The sequence below is a fragment of the Pundamilia nyererei genome, unplaced genomic scaffold (assembly GCF_000239375.1).
Source record: "Pundamilia nyererei isolate P.nyererei 1_Seehausen unplaced genomic scaffold, PunNye1.0 scaffold00178, whole genome shotgun sequence".
Taxonomy (NCBI): Eukaryota; Metazoa; Chordata; class Actinopteri; order Cichliformes; family Cichlidae; genus Pundamilia; species Pundamilia nyererei.
Genome location: NW_005187579.1, coordinates 307948 through 326553, shown reverse-complemented (window position 1 = coordinate 326553; position 18606 = coordinate 307948). Strand labels below are relative to the sequence as shown.

Genomic DNA, 18606 nt, shown 5'->3' with positions numbered 1-18606 from the left:
TCTATCTGCATGCCCATGCACTGCGAGCCAAATCCCCTGTGCTGCTTCGACCCAGTGAGCAGGCGTGCCCACGCCAGCTCTCCTCAGAGGTGCCAGTCTGATAGATATGGTGTGTGTGCCAGGCTGTGCCTTTTCCTCCTCAACCCTGCGGCACTAAGATTGATCCTCTGTTCCCTCCCATTCTTTTCTCTCTTTTTCCTCTGTGTGCCTCTGCCTTTATGAGACTGTGAATAGGTGAAGCTCCCAGGCTCCAACAGATGGCCGGAGCTGCCCTGGTTCACTGTCTTGCGTGGATGCGCGCACGCAGGCACACACACACAGATATATATGCACACACACACAATGCCCACAAACATTACTGCCCTGTGAATCAGACCCAACAGGAAGAAAGAGAGCAGAAGCACAGCTAAAACTAATGGGTAACAGCCAGGTAGGAAGACGGAAAAGACGTGCTCGAATAACAACAACAATATTCCAAAAGAAGTGGACAAAAATGCTGCTGAGAAAGGGAGCGAGGGTGAAATTGAATTGTAGATTGAGGGAGTCTCTCTCCTCCCTTTTTCCCTCCCTCTTTTATTTATCTCATGTGAAACCACGCCTCCCTCCTTTCACTTGTCAGTGCATCTATAACAGTGAGCTGTCTGCACCGGGCTGTGTGTGGGGTGAGACGATCTCCTCGCTCTGCTAGTACAGCGGACCCGATCTGACCGGACCAGACGAAGCTGGATGGTACTTGACTGGCCAAACAGGTGTGTGCATTTTTATCTGTGCCTGTGTGTGCATTTGTCATAGATGACTGGGGACAGCATGTGTATCCCTCAGTATGTGATTGCTTGTTCCTCCACAGGACTTGCTTTGAGAGTAGCGTATCTAGAAGGTACAGTGCTGGAGCTTTGCCCTAGTTTACACTTGAATGCTCTGATCCATTCTGTTCGCCTCTGAGATTTATGCGTGGAGTCGCTAACGGCACTGCTTATTGTGGTAAGAGAGATGGGACTGTTCATCGGATGCACTGGAGTATCTGGCTTTGAATCGGAGCAGTAAGGGGATAAGCTGCTGTTTATTTGGTGGAACAAGTTGGTAGTTTGGGGGCTTTAATTTGGTTTTTAAGCGATTGTCTCTAAAAGTGTTTTTCATGTTTCAGCATGCCTTATAATATGCCACCGAAAAGCAGCTTTAACAGCAGCTGTGCTGAGAATCTGCAAGTGTCTACTTTATCCACTGGAACAAGTCAGTGCAGCTTTTACTGTTATTTCGTCTGTCTTGGTGTTACATCCTATTTATAAACTTCTCTTTGTCCTCATATTTCCCAGTTTTGAGAAATGCTTTCGTTGCTTTGTATTTACTCAGCCAAATATAATCCTGACTGTTGCTGAATACTGTGTGGTGTAAAATTAGAGTGAAAATCTGAACTTTTTCCCAAGAAAAGACCAGTCCAATTTTGAATGCTTTACACTGAGTAAACCTCAATTTGCAAACGGACTCCTTCAATCTTGAATCGCCATTTCGTTAAATGCAGCCGCTGCCACTCCTGTAAGAAGCTGCACAGCTTTAGTCTGGTCCCTGTGAATGTACTCGTATCACTGTTTTAACGTCTTTATGGGTCAAAAGGCTGTGTCACCACCAAGTGGTGATGGTTAAGAGCAACAGAGTCAGGGGATGAGGACTGACCTAGTGGCTGCAATATTAATGACAGAGACTGCTGAACGTCCCGTGTTCTTTGTAGTGATATGGGGTGAACAAACGCAAAGATGGAGGAATGGACGGAAAGTAAAGAAGCTTCAGAGATCTGTTCTTAAAGCATTCATTATTTATCACAACGCACTCTGCCATGGAGGCTCTAACCCCCACATCAACTGGCCTCTTTTCTCACTAACATGCCAGTGGACTGAAGGAGGATGCTCCCATTTAGTCTACCTGTCGGCTAATCCCCGGACATTTTAAGACTCCATCTTTATGCTATACACTTACTCTCGTACACATGCACACACCTACATGATGTTTTGTTCATATTTATGTTTGCACACACTAAGCAGTAATTGCAGGGTTACACTCACTAATGTAATGGGATGTGAAATTACAGTCGCTTATTTGTGCTGACTTAATTGCAGACATGCAGCGATTGCACGTTCAGTGCAAGATTTGTGCTCATGCACACCCAGCACATGCAGAGCACTCCGTCAACCATCAGCCATTTTCCTCTTAGTTTTGTTCTTTTGTTCACACACTCTTTCTTAGACACATGAATTCCACACACACACACACACAAAAACACAGGCACAATCAGTGGGAGTGACGACCTTGAGACCTGTTGATGTTGTTTGCAGCGGCCGTGTTGTGAATACATAAGAGGCCATGTGGGGCTCCCGGCAAAAATGGGGTTCTTGACACGCCATTTGTAAAAATGGCTTGAAAATGTGCAGGAGAACTAGCGATGTGAGTCTAGTGTCAAAGTGAGACAGCAGCATGAATATGTATTGTATGTTAATCCCACACGCTTGACTCAAGCTGTTGATGAAAACAGAGGACACGTTCCCCCATCTTCACTCTGGGGAGGAAGTGCTATCGACAAACCTATTGTCAGCACAGCCTCATCCCTGGGCACGGGGGCAGAGTGGTGACAGGTGGCAGATATCGGTGACAGCAGCCAAGGTGACACTGCAGGATGGGCTCTGAGGGCCCACGGGCGACTGGAGCAGCGCTGGTGTCTGCTCTTTTTATTGCCACCTTGACCTTTTGTGGTTATACACAGGGTGGTTAGATTAGAGGGTCGTAAAGCTAATGTCACCCATTAGCTTCATTCAACCCTCTGCATGCGATGGTTTACTTCACCTGCTCCATTTCCTGGCCCCTTACATTTCCTACACAGTCTAGCTAAAATGTTCCCGGTCCCTTTGTTTTTAGGCATATCTTCACTTAGAATGACAGATAAACTCACTGGGCTGCCATTAAAGTGACAATAGAAACTTCCCCCACAATCCTCCTCAGTGCCACTGTTGGAAACACAACACTGAATAACACACTTGTTTAAGCCTAATAACTAAACAGACTGTGTTACTTACTGATATAGTAGAAATAATACCATATAAATTTCCTGTTTAAATCTCTTGTTTAAAAAAATGCATGCCGGCCCGAGGTTTGCTCTTGTTTTTGGTCCCTAACACTCGCCACCTTCTTCTCTTTTTATTTTCTTTTTATCTCCCCCGATGGAGGAATGGGGCTCATTTTCTATTGTCAGGTAGAGTTGTCACAGCTACTGTTGTGGTTGCATCATCCAGCAATTCAGCTACCTGGGGTAAGCTACCAATAGATACTGAGGAGAACAAAGGAGCTTCTCCTCCTGTTTTGGTTGTGTAAACCAGAGGGCAGCCATAGTAAATTCAGACTTACAGCATTTGCGGTTAAACATTGTTGTTATTCTATAGCCTCTACTTGTGCACTCAGCATTTCTTTTAGAATGACTAATTAATGGCAAATCTTGGCAATTGGCTGTTTAAACATAACATAGTCCACTGAAAAGAGGCAGAAAGGAGGGGGTGGGAAAACAAAAACCTAACGTATACCGCCACGTTAGACCTTGTGATATATCGGCTGTGGCATTAATTATATATTGGGCTTAATGAATATGTTGGGTGTATACGACTGTATTCAGAGATTTTTAAGTAAAACACTGCTTCATGTTTTATAGGAAATATGTTTTCAAGTTTTAACCAGCAATCTAGGGTTGTACTTCTCACTGAAGAGCACAGAAACCCTCTTTATCCAGACAATAAGTAGTGGCCACGTGAATCCCTGTTCATCTGTGTCTATAAGCTGCTGTTAGCAGGTCCTGCTGAGGCGGCACCAGGAGATCAGTATGTAAATCTGAGAGCTTCTGCTCATCTCAGCTAAAATGGAAGAAAGGCAGAAGGACTCCTTGAATGAAGCATCTCAGACACTCCTCTCTGGAAGCACAATGAGAAAGAAGCACAGCCCAGGACTGATAGGAGCACGCTGGTGAAGTACATCGGTGTAGTTCTTTCTCCGTGTTTGTGCCTGTGTCGCGTCGGATAAGTGTGCGCTGTGTGCAGATGCAATTCCCACTGTTTATGTGTGGAAAGCCATTCGACTATTGTGTGCGAATGCAATCAGATTTCAATCTCTTCCCTCTATATGGCTGAGCTGCTGCGGCGGAGGTGCCCCCACGGGGAAATGTAATTATACCCTGCTGGCCACAGAGTACAGGCTTCACTGGCCTATCTGTCTCAGGAGAGACAGCGGCTGGAGGCCCCTTCTCACTTGCAATATCAAACAGCAGCGATGTCACTAAAGCCCTCTTATATCTGTGAATTTTGTATTAAATCCGTGCACCGCAATCTGCTCCTCTAATCAGCTTTTAAATCCCGGGGTTATCTGTGGCCTTTTGCAACAGTTTTGTTACAGTTGTGAATAATTTATGACAGAATTAACTGCGGTTGCTAAGAGCAGTGATTGGGAGATTTCAGAACACAGCCAATATCTGACTCAAGTTCAAAGCCATTTTTCTCACCTCTTTTTTTCTGTCTGAGAAGCGAAATCTTATCAGCGCAGATGTAATTATTGTCGTAATTGCTTTCATCTGCATTTTCTCCACCTGCGTCCTTCATGAATAGCATTGAGGCATTGAAGAGTTTTTTTTATTGATCAATCTCTGATGTATATTCCTCTCATCCAAGCATGTGCTTCTGTTTTCTATAGCTGTGGCTCCTCTGCTGCCTGCTCTCAGCTTTGCTCTGAGGTGTGTGCTGAGATGATGTCCATTAGTAAGACAAAACAAACAGACACACCCCACTCTCCTGAATTTAGGCAAACAATCAATGAGAGCACTCAGATAACAGCAGACTAAATGGCCCATTGATGTTATGATTAAATGAATACAGGATGCAGAGATGATGGTAGGACACACCGACCCAAACCGACTAAAATATATTATTTTCTCATCTGGAATTTATATATACTGTACAAAACATCTCTCAAACCCTCCTGCCCTGTTCGGGCACTGTCGGCATGTGCTCAGGACACATGCCTCACAGTTGATCAATATTTTAGACTTCCACTCTTCCTCTGAACACTGAGGTTTTTGGTTTATTTGGATTTTCTTTAGGAAACTTTTTCTTGGTATCTCCAGTTTTTTCTTTGCCCAAAGGCTCCACTGTCACTGCTGCAGGCTGCTCCCTCCTTGTCATTATGGTCGCTTCCCATTCAGCTCTGCCAAGCCAGTCATGGCTACCAGTGCTGGATTAATGGTGTATTACACATTATTGGTCATTTATAAAAAAGTTTTAAAAAAAAAAGGTGACACAGCTGTTGATTAAAAAAGCAAGCTTTGGATGCTTGGTTGGGAGCAGAATACGCTCAGTTTTTGTTAATAGAGTTGTGTTAGCATGTTGCATCCACTCCAGGAGCTTGTTAGCTTTTGATGTCCTGTTCACAGAAATGGATAGTTGCTTCTGTCCTGTGCACATTTTTTTCTTTTTGTGCAACAGTTTTGATGTGCATATCTCCATTTCTCAGCTGATGGGTCTATTATGATGTTCCTGTGTCCCACATGGACTTAAATCATGGATTATTCACAAGACACATTTGGGGGTTTTTCTGTCTCCCATTACTGTGATAATTAAAGAACCTAAGTAATGCAAGTAGGGACAAAATTGTTAGATTCATAATTATAATGTGATTGCTCTTCTTAGGAAATATAATGTCTTGCAGACAGATAAAATATGATTACAGTGTAGTGTTACTTTGAACTCCAGTACATTACAAAATAATAGATTGAACTGATCAGAGTGCTGATAGGCATAATGAGCGCTGTGTGATCTCGTTTGACAAAGGCTCAAATATGATTTAAAGCAAAGAAAAAAATTAATAAATTTTAAAGAGAGAGAAAATTAAACAAAAAGCTATGACAAATGTGGGATATTCTTTAAGTCTTTGTTAAATCAGGAGCAATGAGTTCAGCAGCAGTGAAGATTCCAAATGGAAATACTGAAAGTTGAAAATTTTACCCAGCAAATTTCAATGCATCATCCATTTCATCATGTTGTACCTGGTCATGGTAACTTATCAGAAGTTCAGCTGAGCCCGAACGCTTCTGTCTTCTTCATTTCCCTGATTTGCTACACTCTAGCTCTACCTTAATCTCAGTTTCTGTGTTCTTCGCCCCCTCTCCATCCCTGTGTTTAAGTCACAACTGCAGTTTCCCACCTCGTTGCGCACCCTCACCCCTCCCTCGTGCCTCTCCCTCAGGGTGTAGCAGTCATTGTTGTGCCAAATAAGGTTTATGGAATTACAGATCTCTGAAATTGGATTTTCTCACTCCACCAAAGCACTGGGATTACAGATTTAAGCCCGGGTGCACTGGGGCACAACTGACCTGTGACTGAAGTGTTTTTTTCTGGCTTCACCCCAAGGTGGCAGATCAAGAGATTGATGTGCCAACAGCTCTGGAGTGAGAAAGGCAGGCAGGCCGGCAGATTCTTTGTATCAGTATGTACCTGGCAATTAAATAGATTCAGAGTCAGACAGCTTTTTGGCTTGTGCGTTTGGATTTCTATTTCTCTCATGTCGACCACTCTCACTCTTACACACTCCTCCACGTCTGTCCTCACAACTTTGAGTGTGTTTGATCTAATTCTCATCTAATGAATCTTTTGATCTTCCTCGCCTGACACCCAGACACATCCCAGATTTCTACATCCCAAAGTAGCTCAATTCGTTCTAATCCTTAAAATCTGGCTGCTGGTGAAGCAATTGATTCCAAGTGATGTACAAAGATTTGCACTGTCTGCCCGAGGCTTGTTTAAAGAACTGTGGGATTTCTTAACTAACCTTGATCCTCCCCCACCCCTCCCGTCCCCTACAAATCTACCTCATCACACCTCTAGATCAATTCTGTCATTATCGCTCAAGTGATTGTACATTAACCACAACTGGAGTGAGGAAGCAGACAGCTCTGTGAATGCAACATTAAGATGTTGGCAGGAAGGTGGTATTCATTAGAAGTGGTGGCTTTGTGAACTCTTAATTGGAGAAGAGATAGGAGTGAGGGTAAGGGATCAATGGAGCCAGAACTGAAGTTTCAGTCCACTGACATCAATCAGTCGCCTCTCCAATGAAGAACGCAACTAATCAAAAAAACATTGCCTCAGGCTTCCAGTTATTTGCCCTCACAGTCAAACGTGATCAGGATCACTGTAAAAAGACAGCTCATTCCAGCTTATCTGGAGGATGAAGTCAGCTCGTAGCTTATATTTGTCAATATTTGCTTCAAAATGTCATCACTGTTTTGGTGTAAAACTGGCAAGAACCTGAAATTCTCTTCACAGAAAGGAATATTAAGTGAACCCCTGGTGTATTTTTACTCCACTGCTAAAAATAGTCCCTTCCTCTTCATCTTGCCATTGCCTGGGTAATAGCCATCTTTCTGCCGTGTCACGTTTTGATGTATCATTCTCTTATTCACATCAAGGACAAGGCCAGGTGTCACATTTTCTCTCAGTTGCCACGCTTGTCGTGCTTCCTTGTCACCCTTGGCCTGTTCCAATCCCCTCCTTCCCTCATCTCCCTCTCTGCTTACTTTTTATTAAATCTGTCACTTCTTTATCTCAGGGATTGAGAAAGAAGGAAAATCACTTTTGCCATTTGCAGCCTGCTGTGTCTGCTGAGTTCTGCGAATGTATGTGGATATCATTTTTCGCCACATAAAATCCTGTCAAAAATAAATAATGTCTCAGATGTTTTGTGTTGTCACATCACTGAAATGCTTAGCTTTAAATGCCTATTCCGGTTACTTGTATGACTACTACACATTTTTAGCTGGACAGATAAACAGGCACAGGTGCACAGACTCACCTCTCTTTGATGCCCATGAGTGGCTAGGAGTGCTGGCTTGGGCAGAGAGCAGCTGGGGTCAGAGACGTGCCTTGGCAGCGAGATGACAGTGGGCTTTCCAGCATATTCTTAGCTATGCTTCACATACCAAATGGCTAGGGTTTTGTGTGTGTGCGTGTGTGTGCACGTGCATATGCACATCACCACTGTGCGTGTGCAAGACACCTCATCAAAGATTTCACAGAGTGTTATGGAGATGTCGAAGTTGGTTTTGGCTTGCCTCAGATGTTTACATGCTGGACACTGACACCTGTCCAATCAGAACAGGGATCAGACAGCTCCATTCCTGTCAGCGTGTCTTCACAGACAGACACCAAACAAGGCCTTGCAGCTTACAAGATCACAACTGGAGACATTTGGAGACATGTAGATAGTGTTAGATGGCAGCTTGATGGAAAGAGGAGGGTGAAAAAAGCTATTTTTCTGTAGCTCCACTGCTTCTGACACCTAGTATTGTTTGCCTGGCTGAAATTTAGCAGCAATTTGATAGTGTTATGAAGGCAAACGGGTTGTTATCACTATTGCTAAAAATGTCCCAGAGAGTAAGAGGTAATTATGTTAAAATCAGATCATTTATATTCTGGTACAGGTCTAATTAAACCACCTCCTGAACTATTGCCTGCTTCCTCAGGCGTCACAACATCCATCATACATGGACTATCTTGTTTGAATACCGTGTGTACACCAGATGTTCTCAGTCATTGGGCTATGTGTGAAAGAAGAGTAGCATTTCAGAGTGGCATCTAGACAGAGTACTTAATGGCATCTTTTAGGGTGGAGCGGAACAAATCAAGCTGGGGTCAAGCATTAAAAAAATATTTGTTAAAAAAAATAATGCAGTAGCAACAATATGGAATAATCCGGCTTTGTTTGAGCTTCTAAACTGAAGTAACATATGTTCCAAGTATTCAACCACTCTGGACTTTGTGTTTGCTTACAGGATTTGGCAGTGAGAGGCTGATTTCTGTGGGAGAGAACATCTTTGGCAGCTTGTTTAGAAAAGAAGGTAAGGATGTTCACCTCTCAAAGAGAATTTTCCATCTGTTAACATCCCCGTGGATGGAGTTTTGTCTCGTTTCCACAGATAGGTTTCTAAAGATGTGGATCAGTGCATGTCTTTACGTTTCTTCGTGAAATCAAATCACACAGATTTGGTCTTTTCTGGTTATCTGATTTTGTACTTTTTGGGTATCACACCTTCATCTTCAGAAATAAGTCAGGGACTGACTTGTTACTTTTTCCCGTTACTGTGGATTCTCCTTATTCCTTAGAAAACTGCAGGTTACGGTTAGTGTCAACACTTTATTTCCTACAATGGGGATGAAATCATCTCTTCCAAAGACATCACGTTGCTTCAGCCAGTCCCTTAATCACATCAGCTCATTTGATCTGAATGCCAGTGATTACCACTTGGTTCTGCACAAATAAAGGCACGGTTGTTATTGCTTCTGCAGAGAGGGACATCATGATGAAAGAAATCTGTGGGTGTTTTGGTTGCTGGCCACAGCAGATGCACCCTCGTCAATAGAAATTGGTAGTTATGAATAGGAAAAAAAGAGTGAAATGAATGCTGTAGAGTGTTGGGTGAGGTGAGACTAATGAGCTGGTTATAAAGTGTAGCCTTTTTTATGAAGAATCACCTTCACCCCCTGTGGCTTTGGGTTAGATTAATGTATTATCTAAAGAAGTAATGATAGGACTGGACACATTTTATGCTTTAAATTAGTTGTTAGATGTGTCACTGTTACTTTGTCCTGATTTCCAGTAACATAGTCGTGCTGCTGCTATGATCAGAGTCATTCTGTGTGATCAGTTGGATAGCTGCAGAAGAAACTGCTCTCTGTACATGTGGGTATATTATTTGCACAGCTGTGTACAGCTGTCTCATTACCACTTGCAAAAACATCAGTATGCAGGGCAGTTCTCCTTTCTGGTTAACAAACAACTGCTACAAAGGGCTCCTAATATACATGCAATAGTTTGCTGTTTTGTTTGTGAAGACAATATGCCTCACTATGAAACTTGTATTGACAGACGATTTAAGGCAGCTCAGCTCTGATATAGCTTCTGTTTCTGTGACACTAGCAAGAGCAGACAGGTGAATGATGTGCCTTTGCTAAAATATTCTGTTTGAGGACTGATCTCCACTTCAAACCCCTAGTTTGAGGACAGCATTCACCTCTCTCTTTCTTCCTCCTCTTCTTCCTGGTAGAGAGAGCCTTCGGCAGTCAGTGCAGGATAAAAACCAAAAGTCTGCTAGAGAAACTCTTCAAAGGTACAGTTCATTCGCTGAATGAAGACCTCATCAATTCAGCCTCCCCTCTGAAACCAGTGTCCTTTCCGCAGAGTTCTGGTTGTTTATGAACAAAGTTGTTTGATATATCTCCACTATTCCTTGCAGCTGATTGCATAAGGTGCTTTTGATATCGTGTGAGTGACAAAAGGATATTTTTCCCTAACCGCTTTGGATTAGCCAGTGGTGGGTGCAGGTTTCTTACATCCAGCCTAGGATATTTGATGCACACAGCAGGGGTCTTGGAGCATTTTCCTGACCCTCATTTTCCACATCAGCAAGACAGAAACTCCCGGCTTGCTTCCATGCACCATCCTGCCTTCTGCCCACTGATTAAAAGTCAAATATTAAAGTGCTCTGTTGTGACCACGGCCTAATTGATTCTTTCCGCCGGGTGCACACAGAATGGGCTGACAGCAGGCGATACCAGGCTTTGTCAACATCGGGCATGCTGCCTGACGCTCAGGACGGCACCCCAATAAAGCCTCCTGTGAGTGTGCCAACCTGCGGCCCCACACACACTGAGGCCACTCGGCACTCCGGCCAAGCTTTATAGTAAGAACAGAGGCAGCTCATTCTTTTGCTGTTTGTCAGCTTCCATCAGCTAGCTGGGAAGCCCACTTTTTATTTTTAAGGAAGTTGCTGCCTGTGACAAAAGTGTGTGTGTGTGTGTGTGTGTGTGTAGGTCCACACTTGAAAAAAATCCCTTTAGTCCACTTGCATAACCTCTCATCTAACTTAAGCAATCTGGGGCGATGGTGCTGAAAGGCGCATTCAGCTGAATGCAAAGTTCCACAAAGGGCCCTCTTCTTTTTTTCCCATCCCCAGTTTCCTGCCCTTAAGATAATTGCTTTAATAGATATTAATCACAGCTGTGTTTAAAAAGGAGCTTACAAAACACACGATGACACCGAGTATCTCATCACCAGTCTGTGATAAATGCTGGATAGGTGTTGGTGGTTCTGTTTGAAGTCTTGTCTCTTACACTCTAGTGTAGGAATCAAATTTCTTTCAGGTGCTCCCTTATCCACAAAGGCTTGCCACAGCAGGTAGCTTCACATGTTTGATTTGACAGACTTTTTTTTGAACAAGACGTCTCCTTCTAGAATTGAACCATGGATCCTTTGTTTGTTAAGTAAATGTGTAAAGCACTACACTATAGGAACGCCTAAACTGAATTTCTACAGCAGTAAAACAGTGCGTTTCTCCACTCTTTATGTGAAAGAAATGCAGCGTCCCTGTGCCTCTCTTGTCGGCTTACCCTATGAATTTACTGGCCATTTTATGTACACCATGAATTGGCTTTGCTCCCCATCTATTTTTAATGATTTCTGACTGCACAAGAGAGGGTTACAGTGATCTTAATGCCATATGATGTTCATTAAATGCAGACATTCATTTACAGCATTTTTCTCATGAATGTGATTGACCTTTTTGCTCAGTGTGAACCACAGTAAAAGGATATAGGTGCCTATTAATCGCTTCATGGTTGAAAAACTGGGCATATCTCCTATCCTGTCTGGTGCTTTATGTTCTGTCTGAGCTGATAGGAAGGCGTTATGAGGTTTTGTGTGGGTGCAGCGGTCACAGTGAGGTAATGGTGCAGTAATTACGCCTTTAGTAAAACGGGGTCGTGCGCTGCACTCTTTTTGCGACACAAGGTTGATGAACTCCATCCCAGCGCTGTTAATTGATGCCTGATTGAAGAAAGTGGGATAAAACAGAGAAATCACCCAAGAGAAAAAGTCAGCAGGTTGCAATTAAACAAGTGTAGAGTATTTTGAAGAGGTTATCAACAGAATATATACAATTTCCAATTAGGAATTTAAATTTCTTTTCACATCCTGTTTCAGTATGATCGGTTGCCAGCCCAGCTCTGGATTGGTCCCTTGGCTGCTTCAGGAGTAAAGGCCACTGTGAAATAACCACGATGTCCTCTGAGCAGGGTTTCTATTCTTCCCCCATCCTGTTACTTCCCTGCTGCAGATCCCAGGAGAGGTTCCAGAGGCTGAGTGGGGGTCATGATCACACTACAGGAGGGCGACAGCCGGCTGCCTTTCTGACAGGGGTCTAATGGAGGCCTAATAGGAACTAGTCAAGTTCCAGAGGCCTCTGCTTTGACCTTGAATTTCGCCTGTGGAGGCAGGTAAAGAGGAGGATGAGGGATGGAAAAGGGAAGCGATATTATAGAAGCTGACAGGCAGGTGGTTTAAACACCTTTCTGGCTCTCTGAATCTTTTTTTTTTTTACCTTTGATTGGGCAAGTGTGTATGTCTGTGTGTCACCATGAGTCAGAATACATTTTAAAAAGTATATATTACCTTAAAATTTATTTAACTATTCTTGTTTTTTTATTGATATTATAATTGTGTGTGTGTGGGGGGGGGGGATTCATATATATGAAAAAAAACCTTTTTGTTTTGCAAGTAACTTTCAAGTTTGAATAATTTCATCAAACTTTAGTGCATTATTGCCGTATTTGAAATGCAACAACATTTTTTTTTTCTTCAGAATAACTTAATTACAAATCGTCCGGATTTTTAAAGCAACAGGTTTGAAGGTTATTAGCTTTGGCCAAGTGCACTCAAGCAGCTTTCTTTCACTGCATATTGATTGGACATAAAATGAAACATATGGATCCAAAGCACAAGGAGACAATGATGAATTCAGTTCAATCAATTGTGAAAACCCCCAAAGATAACTTTAATTATGAATATTTAATATTAACCTTCTTTCTGTTCTTACTTACTAATATTTGTTCACACATGTAAGGATGTGTGTGTCTGTCTTTTTCAGTCAGTAATTCAAATCACAGGAAAGTCAGGCCTGCAGGGACAGCTGATGAGCATTATCCACAGTAAAGAGAGACCCACTCCTGCCTGATCAATCTGAGCTCTCATTAAAAGGCTGCCAAGCCCTTTGCAACCCAATACAATATCAATACTGTAGCACCACAAAGGGACCTCCAAAGCTGTTAGGCAAGTCGCTGGCAGCTTAACTGTCATTACTGGGTGGGCACCATGCCAGAGACCCCCTTTGTGGGCCACTTAGGCTCCCCCCATGGTCCCAAACACAGGTCAGGACAGACAGATGGGCTGTCTGGGCAGCTGTCCCGAGGAAGAGATGGAGAGAGATGGATGCCGACCTGTAGAGGAGGAGACGGCCTGCGCTCTCTCGCAGTATAGAGGGATGATATAGACTGTGTGTGTAGAGAGTGTGGAGTTACACACACTGCGGTCTCAACCGTGGCTTGTTTGTTTGCAATGCATGAGTATTTTCTGTGTTGGTTTTTCTGTGTTACCAAAGCTGATGTTTACACAGACAGACACAGATGTTTGCATTTAAACTGAACCAAAAACAAAGAGTATGCTTACAAAGACACACTCTGTGAACTGTGTTGTTACAGAGGAAAAACATTCCGGGTTTGGGCATGTAGCCTAAGATTCCTGCTGGGAAAACCATAAGCAATGAATGGCACTCTGTGGTGATTTCCAAGTAGAGCAAATGGGGGGGATATAAGTGACCATACATAGAAAGCCTCTGTAATTCAGATCATTGTGTGGAAATCTCCCCTCTGTGCTCTAGTCCTAACCCCCTGTGTGGTTCCGATAGGAGAGGGAGGGATAAGCCAGTAATCCACTGACAAAAGGGCCAGGAGAAAGCCAGCTAGCAAAGGTGGGGGGGTAAGGACAGAGAATGGGAGGAGTGAAGAAGTAAAGAAGCATTTGTTGCCTCTCAAAGTCCCAAGGGTGTGCTTAACTCCAGATAAGATGGTCCTCACCATGCTCACCGGTCCTGGCCATCCCCATGCTGTGTAGGGCCTCTTTGAATAGTTAAGAGCCATTGTTTATCCGTTAAGTAAAAGATTGGCAAGTCTACAGAAGTGATTACTTCAGCAGCAGCTCAACTGTAACTTCCTACTAGCGTATTGATTTATCTGAGCTGTCTTTAATTTATTCAGCGGGTGGCCGGCAGTTGTTTACTGAAAGTTGAAACTGATATTGTCCGTAATCATCATTAAGTCTGGGCCATAAGGAGAGGGAGAAGTCCCCACTGCCGCTGCTAATTTGATAATAGGAGAGGAATGGCATGTAATTAAAAGACAACAGATGACAGCTTAAAACCTGTGAGTCCAGTGGAACAAGATGTGTGCAACTCATAAACCAAAGGCGCACAACCTTATTTAGAAAAATAACAGCAACAAACTTTCAGCAGATAATTATCACTGTGGGAATCTCAATATTGTTCTCATCAAGCCTTTTCGTATTATGCAATTCTTAGCAGACCACGTTGTGGATTGATGTTAGATTTTTCAATGCTGCAGCAGTTACACAATGTCATACAGAAGTCATTTGGCTGCTCTGAAGTCTCAGTGAGGTATTTAGGTTGGTGGAACAATGGCCCCCGGCTGATTTGTCCGTTATCCATTTAGCTGAGATGTGACACACTGTAGGGGGGCTTTGCCACTGGTCAATAAGTGCCAATAAGAAACAGTCATCACTCAGCGGGCTGCCCTGTCCACCAGCGTGCTCACTTGTTTCAGCTGTCAACCCCCATGTCAAAGGAGCTAGCGACTGAGCCGCTCTTTCGGATGCATCACAAATGGCTTTCCCATATACAAACCTGAATAGGACAGGAAAGGCAAGGACACTCAGAGACTGCAAAGCAGGGCGATTTTCCCTCAGACATCTGAATAAACCCATCTGAAGTGAAAAAAGCTACGTATTTGCAAAACACCATTGACAGTTGCTCATTCTCTCAATCTTAAGTCCCTGGAGGTGGGGCCGTGGGGGGTTGAACTCAAGTCAGGGACAATCGTGGCTCTGTTTGTGTTTTCTCTAACACCTCCGTGTTCTCTTTGGGCTCTCATGGAGCGTACCGCAGGGGTGCATGAGAGGAGGGGTAAGTGCCGTGACCCTGAAATGGTCCCTGACTGGAGCCCCTCAAAAAATCCTGCAGACCACCACGCTAGCCTTACATGCCACCCGGTTGCTGCTGGAAACAAAGCGCAAAGTGGACATGTGTGAATCAAAGTGAAAAGTAGCATCTTAAGAGTTCAAGAGTGAATCTGGTTAATAAAGAAATCCTCACTGCAGTAGGTTTTTATTTGTGGTGTGGCTGAGTCCATTATGGGGAAGATCTTCGCTGATTTAGTTTGATAAACCCTGAGGAGACCAAAAGGTAGATCTGTGATGTCCCTGTAATGCCTTTGAGAACAATACAACAATATGATTCTGTTCATTTCCTCCAGATTCAGAGATAATTAGCCTCACTGTTGTTTTCCTCTTTTATGTCCCCTCATTGGAAAGAGAAGTTTGAAGTCTGATACACACAGTGTGGGTGTGTTTGTGTGTCTACCGCTCAGTCTGTGTGTGCGCGTGTGAAACGTTGTGTGTACTTTTATAGTCAACAGAGCAGAGTCTGTCAGAGCTCTTTGTTCTCCGGCGAGAACACATCATGACTGGGCCTTTTGTCTGAACTGACACCATCATACAGTCTCTTTTTCTACCTCGCTCTCTTTCGTCTTCCTCTCTCTCTCCTCCACCCTCTTATTTTTTTCCAGCAAACTATTCACCCACCTTCCCATCACTTTCTCCCTCACGCATTGAAACCATTTAAAAGATAATGGGCCCTGTGGATTATGGAGGTATGGCGATGATTTTTTTTCCTTGTGTCTGTCTGGGTGCTTTAGCTTTGTGAGGAAGTCAGAGTATAGCGTGACTACCAGAAAATGACTACTGAGGGCAGGTTTTTTTTTTTGCATTTATAATTTATTGCCATCTTTGTTTGTTACCCTACATTTATGTAACTTTTACTTAGGGCCAAAATTTAAACATCACAGCGTGGCAACCAGATAAAGCTGTTCGATGTCTCCTTCTGCAAGCATGGGGAGTAATTGGCTACCTCCAGCATCTACGTTCCCTCTGTGAAGACTTTCCAGGAGGTTTGATAACCTGGCATGAGCATGAGGTCACTGATAATGCGCAACTTACATAGATGTAGCTTTCTGAAAAGACCCAAAAACTCTAATATTTACTCCACTACCCCCAACACTGCTGTAAAAACATGAAAAAAAGGAGAATTTACGAACGACTCCGACACAGGTGGGGCTTTTCTCCCTCAGCAATAGGTCTGGGGTCTTTTTTGTTCAGTTTATTTCCTTGTTTGTTTTTTTAATTCCCCAAATCTGAATTATGCATTTATACAACCACTGAAGGTTGTGAGGTAAAGATAATTATCTCTGACACACTCACAGTGGTGTTATCTCAGTTAGCAGCTACACAGTGTCTCACTTTGTGTACGCTCAGGCTGGACGATCACCACGAAGAAGGAAAAAGTAAGTGATAGAGACATTTTCTTACAAAGTATTTTATTCTTGTTTTGTTAATGTACAATGAAATGTATCCTTTTGGCTGTAGCATTTATAGCACTGCCTCACTGTCTCTGTGTGAGGGGAAGTTGTGAAAAGCAAGGTGGAAAGTAACCAGGTGAAAGCTGCATGAACCAGCGTGGTTCTGTAAAACTTGGATGCAGAAATTGAGCAGTTGTTTGTTAGATGTGTCAGAATAAAACTACATATAACTGCACAACTAATGTTGTGTTACACAGGATGTGTAGCTACTTTCTGCACAGGGTTGTGCAAGGTGTGCAGGAAAGGTTGCCAGGGCTCATAGCATTAGCCTGACTCGGCAAACTAATCTGACTTTATTTTGTACACAGTGGGAGGTGGCACACATTTCAGTAGTTAAAAATGCGATTATTGAAGTGATTAATGGTTTTAAGATGACTTTTAAATACATATGCAATGTTTGTATGACCAATATTTAATTTGTCCATTGTGTCCAATTTTGGATATTTTCTGTGTGCTTTTGTCATACAGTCAGTTTGTTTTAAACACTATTAAATTAGTTGCATCCTTACTGGAAATGGGCAAAGACAACAGAGGACAGCGGTGTGAATCATGTCTGTGTTTACTCAGCAGCCATAATTTTTTAATGAGAAAAGTTTGTTGATAATTAGTGAGAAAATTGGGGAATAATTATTTGAAAATGATGCAGAATGCCTGAGAGTTTCATTGTGTTATATTTTAGTATGTGCCGAACTGTCACCTGCTCTTCGATTTTTTTTCAGTTTTGCTTTATATGTGTGTTTTTTCTGCATCTCTTAATTTACACCATAAACAGATGTAAAAAAAAAAATGCAATTCACGTTCATGTTGCTCCAACTCTTTGTTAATGTGTTGCTTCTGATATTCAACCCAACCCTGTACCGAGTTCTCCTGAAGGCCTTGGATTTGGGTTGATATCAGAGGTCTGTGTAAACCAGTGAGGTTGTCCTAAAACACTATAAGAAAACTGTTTATTTATCCACATTTATCTACAAATATAGTTATTGTACTTGTATAGCATTCGATATGTTTTCTATAAAGAAAACGCTTGTTAGTGAGTGTGAGGCAGAGAGAGTGATTTCCAGACAGAGCACATCACCACTTCACCTCTTCCCCTGGAGCAGCAGACTCACTGCAGGATTAATGATGTGTTAAGTGCTAAAATTACACACATTCATATTTCACCATTTGGGCAGCACATTCCACATGGCATTAAAGGTGAGGGGAGAATATTATGTGTTAACAAGAGAAGAAACACAAATCTGAAGACAAACAGTTTAAGTGCAGAAAGAAATATTTCACACTTGGGTCACTTCATCGCTGCAGAAATCAAATTTTCTCACTTTTAAAGTCTAACCACTGGTCTTTTGTGTCTGCGTATTCAAACAGAAAATTGCTGTGCAGGTTCTGACTGTCATCTTAAAATGTCTGCAGTGTGCCGAGCTTATCGGAACCTGAGGGAAATCTAAATTAAATCTTCTCAGTGAATAGGATCAGCCTCTGCATTATCTCTTGTCATTCTCAACGATTAAAGTTAGTTATTAGGAAGTAAAGGCACATTCATCAGACGAATGTGTGGGCTCTATTTTAAACCAAGGAGCTGCTGGAGAGTTATTGAATATGATTTCAGGGTTATCAGCGAAGCACTGAGAGTTTTGACCAGTGATGGATTCTGTCATAGTAAAGAGGCATTGTTTTTGGATGTCATTGCATCGGTATCAGTTGTTAGTTTGGAGGTCAGTGTTGGAAAAAGATTGTCTGGGGTCACAGCTGTGCTACGGGGGAATCAAGAGTCAAGACCTTCTGCTCCAAAAAAATGACAACAAGTTGTAACTGCGTGAAATCCACATTTTTACTTTTACTGTCAAATCAGAGTTCATAGAGACATAAAACAGCTGACAGGGGAAAGCAGCATTCTGTCTTATAGAATGAATTATGAGAGTCTGATACCACAATTAGTCTCAGCTTGACAAAGGATCTATATACAGGGTTTTAAACATGAGCAGCAAACACTTTG

General features: G+C 42.7%; 1 protein-coding gene across 4 annotated transcripts in view; it reads left to right on the top strand.

Moving 5' to 3' along the window:
* Positions 1–628: 628 nt before the first annotated feature.
* sulf2a (sulfatase 2a) overlaps positions 629–18606 on the top strand; it is a 33376-nt gene continuing 15398 nt past the window's right edge. For 2 of the 4 annotated variants that reach the window (XM_013914186.1, XM_005746407.1), the window contains exons 1-2: positions 629–749; positions 8849–8914. The gene's annotated coding sequence lies outside the window, so the exon portion shown is untranslated. Of the gene's footprint in view, positions 750–8848; positions 8915–12296; positions 12348–18606 lie in introns of those variants that run through there. The other 2 variants (XM_005746408.1, XM_005746409.1) reach the window with 2 other exon arrangements.